This window comes from Charadrius vociferus, unplaced genomic scaffold (assembly GCF_000708025.1).
Source record: "Charadrius vociferus isolate BGI_N301 unplaced genomic scaffold, ASM70802v2 scaffold82, whole genome shotgun sequence".
NCBI classification, from domain to species: Eukaryota; Metazoa; Chordata; class Aves; order Charadriiformes; family Charadriidae; genus Charadrius; species Charadrius vociferus.
In genome coordinates, this window is record NW_009647401.1 from 4,666,699 (window position 1) to 4,672,698 (window position 6,000).

General features: G+C 41.4%; 1 protein-coding gene across 1 annotated transcript in view; it reads right to left on the reverse strand.

The window, feature by feature from the left end:
- The window catches only part of SLC2A12 (solute carrier family 2 (facilitated glucose transporter), member 12), a 55,528-nt gene that overhangs the window by 23,716 nt on the left and 25,812 nt on the right, over window positions 1-6,000 (reverse strand). The gene's annotated exons all lie outside the window — the stretch shown is intronic.

Sequence of the window (6,000 nt, forward strand, 5' to 3'; positions counted from 1 at the left end):
GAATGGTTTGGGTTGGAAGGACCTTGAAGATCATCAAGTTCCAACTCCCCTGCCACAGGCAGGGACACCTCCCAAACCTCTCCCACTGAGATGTTCTCAGTGTTTTTCCTGTACTGACTTAAGGAAGTCTTGTCAACCCAACTAGTGTACCATGGTCAAGGAAAGCAGTAATTTCCCAGCTGAATTGCTTCAACCTTTACTTGAATAAGTAACAATTTAAGTTTTCCCTTACCACTTACTAATTCCTTTGCTTCACCAGAGGATGCCGTGAAGGCTGTTGGTACCAGCATTTTTATTTTGCCAAATGGAAACTTATCTACTGAGCACCAGGCTGATCCAAATAGCTGGGATATTCTAGGGAAACCAATATTTGAGGTACAAATTCATGGACTTTCTAGGTTTTGTTCATCACTAATCTCAGATTTTTCAGAATATCAGGATCAAATATTTTGCATAGTTTATGACAGCCACAATGTCAGGAATAAAAACCAGATGGTGAAAACATAAACCAAATGCAGATTGCATGCCTTTGAACATCCACTTTAAAACAAACTCATTTTATACAACTGCAACTCATTGTTTATTGTTACAAGATAGATTTAACCGATCATATTCTACTAACTGTGAAGCCTTTTGCACCCTAATCCTTGATGAATACATCAGTTTGTTATTGTTGGTCTTGTTCTTTCTCCCGGCATGATTTTCCTCTCATCATGGTGTTGGCTGCGACACAACTAGGAAAAGAGTAAATTTACTTCTGATTTTCCGGTTAGTTGGAGAGATAGGACGTGTCTGAGGAGAGGTAGCTTTTGCAGCATGACAGTCAGTTAATTCTCCTGGAACAAGTACTTTGCAGCTTGGCTGGAAAGTGGTATATGCTCTAATTGAAAATGATACATAGACTTTGTTTATTTTTAGCTTCTTTTTCTAAGGCATTAAGGCTCTTTGATCACCCTGACTGCCTGGAGTTCCATGCCAGTAACGTTTGAGCACATTGGTGAGGATCATTCCCATTTGACAGAGGATATTACATTTCTAAAGCAAATTGTGAAAAGAGAGGAGGAGGGCAGCCCTAACAGTACATCTGCACTACTAAAATAAACAGTGCCAGAGCCCAGACCCGGACCCTGGCACGTGGCCACGTATCCTACTAAATTGCTGGCACAGTCCTTGGCATGGTTGTGCCTCATGCCACCTCGCACTTTCCTAACAATTCCCAGCATGAGCCCACCATCACGCCCTGCAGCCACTCCACAGAAGGGTAGCGGAGTATAGCTGTGTGAATATGAGCTGTTCCTCCAGGGTCAGGGGAGATGTGTAAGCCCATTAAGTCTATTAAGATAAGTATCACCTATTAGTTCTCCTTCTTGGCTCTGGGTTTGCTCCCTTTGAGCCAAGTAGAAGCCAAGTGGCAGCAGCCTCGAGCTACTGAGTGCACCCAACGCGCTTCAGCCCACTCTGCCTCTGGGCTCAGGTGGCTGGCAAACCAGAGATAGACAAGAGATGGGCGAAAAACACATGGTTTTATTAAGATGGGCCATAAGGGCATGAGGGAAATGTGAGTATTGTGAGAAGTCTTTCAGAAGGTAGAGGTGGGTGGTAGATTTATTGTGATAGAGGTGGGACAGCTTGAAGAAAATGTCAGAAAAAAAATTGCCAAATGCTCCGGTGATGGAACAATCTTCTTTTCTATATTATTGTTGTCCATGTCTGTATTATGTCTGAAAGTTTTTCTTCCTTTATGTCTGCAGTATCTGAGATCATTGCACTAGTGTTAACCAGAGGTTAGTGCATGGGTTAGGAAATACAGGTCCAGCTGTATTTCCTTCACACACTCAACAGCACTCCAGTGGAAGTACTACTGACTCCAGTTAAGCTGCTTTGGGCTACATGTGCTCCATCCTTTAATGTATGCATCCAACATAGAATTTACCATTGCAAAACCTAATTTCTCCCTCCCCTTTACACTTTTGCCTTACCTGCTCGCTGTATGTTACTAGATCTGGAAAATATACCCTTCCAAGGAATCCTGGCTGGAAATTAGGGCTGTTATCAACACAGTGTTGTATTGAATAAATGAGTTTAGGTATCAGAAGCTACACTGCTAATTCAAGCACAATGCTCTGCCCAAACTACTGCTCAGTGCTGATGTTTGTGCTTTCTTGGATATCTTTGTATTTTACATCATTGAGACATGTAGATTTAACCTAAGATTTTGGTTTAATGTATATATTACGAAGTAAAGAGAGACCATTGTGGTCATCCAGTCTGACACTCATGAACAGCCCAGCATAACTCTTCAGACACCTATAAATGACATTTTATTTGAACTAAAATATTCAGCTTTGATTTAAAAATTGCTAGTGGTTGAAAGCTAATGACTTTAAGTCATAAGTTGTCCCAATGGTTAATTCCTTTCACTGTAAAATACCTGCGAATTGTTTCTAGACTTAATTTCTGCAACTTCAGTTTCCAACCATCAGATCCCATTCTCCATTTGCCTGCACTTAGCTGTGTTCACTAAGGACAAAATTGTACCCTGGTATCAAGTCATCCCACAGACCCTTCCTTGATAAGCTACTTAGCTTGTGAGGCTTTACAAGTTTACTGGTCTGTTAAGTATTCAAAGCCCTGTTTTCTGAACTCTATCCAGATTATCAACTTCTTCAGTAACTTGTGAGCCAGACCCAGTGCTCCTGCAGTGGCTGCACAGAGCCAGATAGGAACTTCACATAATTGTCCCGCTCCTGGTGGACATTTCACCTTTACTTGTCTAAGGATTGTCACAGCCGTGTACAGGAGCTCATCTTCTGCTGGTGATCCTCCAGGACAACCAACTTCTTTTCTGATTGGGTTCTTTCCAAGTACGTTCCAAGCCTTTCCTTTAAATATGGCCTGCCTTCTTGCATCCTAGCTAGGAACGCGAATCACTTTACATTTGCCTGTATTAAAACACATAGGATGGGTTCAACTCACCCAACTGTGAGAGATCTACAGCATCTCTAGTTGTCTTCTGTAACCACTTGCAAAAAATAGGCACTTCTAGATGTCTGAAGTAGGTCAGATGCCTATTTCTCTCCACTGCCTATAAAAGGAATCTGTGCCGCTTGCTCAGATGCAGATGTCTAAAGTTAGCAGAGAGGAACCCCAGACAGTACATTCACTTGCAGTCAGCTAGCCAGGCCACCCGAATTGCATTCAGCCAGTGATATACACCATTTACTAGTCACCCATCACCTTTATCACCCACAAATAATCTGTAATTATCTTCTTCCAGAAAAAAATGTTAAGTAGCAGAGGGACAAAATCTGACTTTAAGCTTCTTCAGCAGAAACACAGCAGCGTGGGCAGTGTCTCTTATTGATACTTTGAGGTCTCTGTCCTGCACAGCTTTTAATTCTTTAAATATGTGTCTGTCAATTTTGTACGGTTCCAGTTTCTGATTCAAAATGACAGTGACAAGTCAAAGATCTTGATGGAGTCCACCATCAGTGCTGTTCCTTACAATCCAGACTGTGGTCTCCTCAGCCTGTGATCCTCAGGTCAAAGCAACCGAGGTGATCACTTATTTTTAATTCCAGAGGCTGTACAAGCTGGGTGTAGAGCTTGCACACCTGGGAAGTTGCTAGGGAAGCACTCAAGCCCATATATTTCTTGCTTCTCCAAGTACAACAGCTTGACCAATGTCTTAATGTTTCTTTGGTTTGTTTTTACTGGGTCAACTGGCATCCTTGTTCATGTGTCCAGTGACACACGCCCTCAGTTGGATAGAAATAGTGGAGGGCTGTAACTAAAGCAGACGCCTGAATGAAAAGCAGATTCTGATGCGATGCAGAGGGAGACACATTATCTTTCTGCATTAGCAGCAGCAAACTCAGCAGTTAACTCAGGGTCTCTTGTCCCTCACAGGCACTTTTCTGCTGAGAAACATCCTTATATCACTATGGAGTTTTGTTGTAACTGGTGTACCTAGACTTGCCTGCTCAGAACTGCCCGCTGAGTTAAACCCCAAAATCTCTGCTCTGTTTTCTTCATGGTCTTCCTCCAGACAAAATTCCCTCTGACTTCAGCATATGTTTTGCTTTAACATTTCCAGATAAAGCAGTAGTTGTACTCACAATCCTTTTAAGTGTCAGTTTTAATGATGTTGCTGGCGATTCTTAGGCATTCCTTTTTTTGAAAAAAAAAGTTTCTTAAAATGTATATTCCTCTTATTTTTTTTGAGATGCCTGCAAAATACATGGCAGTGTGCAGCCCAGGGAATAAAATATTTTAATGATGGCTTCCAGAGAAATTTCTCCTTCAGCCTGCAACAAACACCATGGCTAATGAGTGTGTGGCTGGTATGTGACAAGTGATTGGAAAGTCTATTCTCTAGTTTCCCCATGTAAACAAAATGGTTTCTCACAACGGTTACTCAGGTCAAAAGCAGCACTACTTGGCAAACAAACTTATATTTAAGAACATTTGCTGGAAATGTTTATGCTTGGTTCCTGAAAAGGAGACCAAGCACAGTTGTAGTATAGCACAGTGTACTGCTGATGAGACTGGATGGGGCCAAGTAGTAAGGGTGTGCCCCTTTACTTATTTTCAAGCACATACTTGGGAAAATACAGTCCTTCCAAAGGAAAAATATTTGGTCTGTGCATGTATTTTATTGGCATTACGGATAAATGATCTGTGCCAGGGAAGATCTGCAAGCAGTCCAAGCTGGGAAACACCACTCTTCCCCTGCTTCATGTGCAGCAGCGCTATGGGGAAGGTGCCTGGGAGCCCTTTCCAGCTCACCTTGGCAGTACCACGCTCCACATTAGTCCAGACACTGAGATTTTTGTGATGTAGTTTTTCTTTCTGTTCTCCCAAGAGAACATGCAGTGTGTTTACAGAAATCTAGTGGGTTGGGGGAGGCAGGGGGGGAGAGATTACTTCTTTGTATGACCTGTGCAAATACATCTATTTTGACAGGAAGGGGCTCAAAAGTCTCTTCCAATATGGTGCTTTCTTCTGTTGACTTTGATTTAATCTGAGGTGAGAAATGTCTCTATTTGGGAGGGAAGGAATGTATTTTACTGGAAGGTCAAATATATGTTATTTAAATCCTTGGGGATTCTTTGATCTATTTAGAGATTTGGAAGATGAATCAACCCTTGGTTAATAAACACAGGTTACAAAATCATGATGAGTTCAGTGCATTGCATAGATATGAATCCACAGCATGGAATCTCCCTTTTTCAATAGAACAAGGCATCTACTTTTACCCATGATAAATCTTAAAACTACATCAATTGCATCTGAAAATTTTAAGTTACCGTTAACAAAATATTTCTTCTCCATCTGAGTGCTGTCTTACATACAAAAAGTTTGCCTTTACAGGGAAATAGTGTTTAAAATTCCCCAAATTTGTCTTTAGAGGAGCCCTTTGCTAAATTGTATAGCATGTGGATCACATGGGTTTGTAGGATAAATGCTTAATGGCATGTGTTGGGAATTGCTAGATAATTAAATCATGGGTTTGCTTCTTGTAAAAGGTGATTACCCATTTTTATGCCATCATGATCTTTACTGCACTGTCACAGTCATCTTCTCTGTCTCATCCAGTTCCCTGGTGTAAAGAGATATATGTTACCCCGTTGATCTATTCTAATGCCTGAGGTTTCTTTAGATCCAGTAGCTGCTGAAGATGTGCATTTCTTCTGTTAGCAGGGATACATCTGATTTAACTGTCCACCTAGAAGTCTGGCATGGGATCTAAAATGGTTACCCAAAAGGACCCTACAGGATGAAACAACTGGTGGCTTTGGGACAAAGTTATGTTGCAAGCAGAGATGGAAAATCTCAGAAAATATTAAATTCACCCAGAAATAGTGTCTGGGCCATGTGGGATCATGGCCATTTGACAAATGTGACTCCTCCTACCCAAGTGTGAAAGGCAAAACCAAAACAAATATTTGTAAATTGAACTAAAAAAGAAGGCAGAAGGAAGCAAATGTCTCACACATT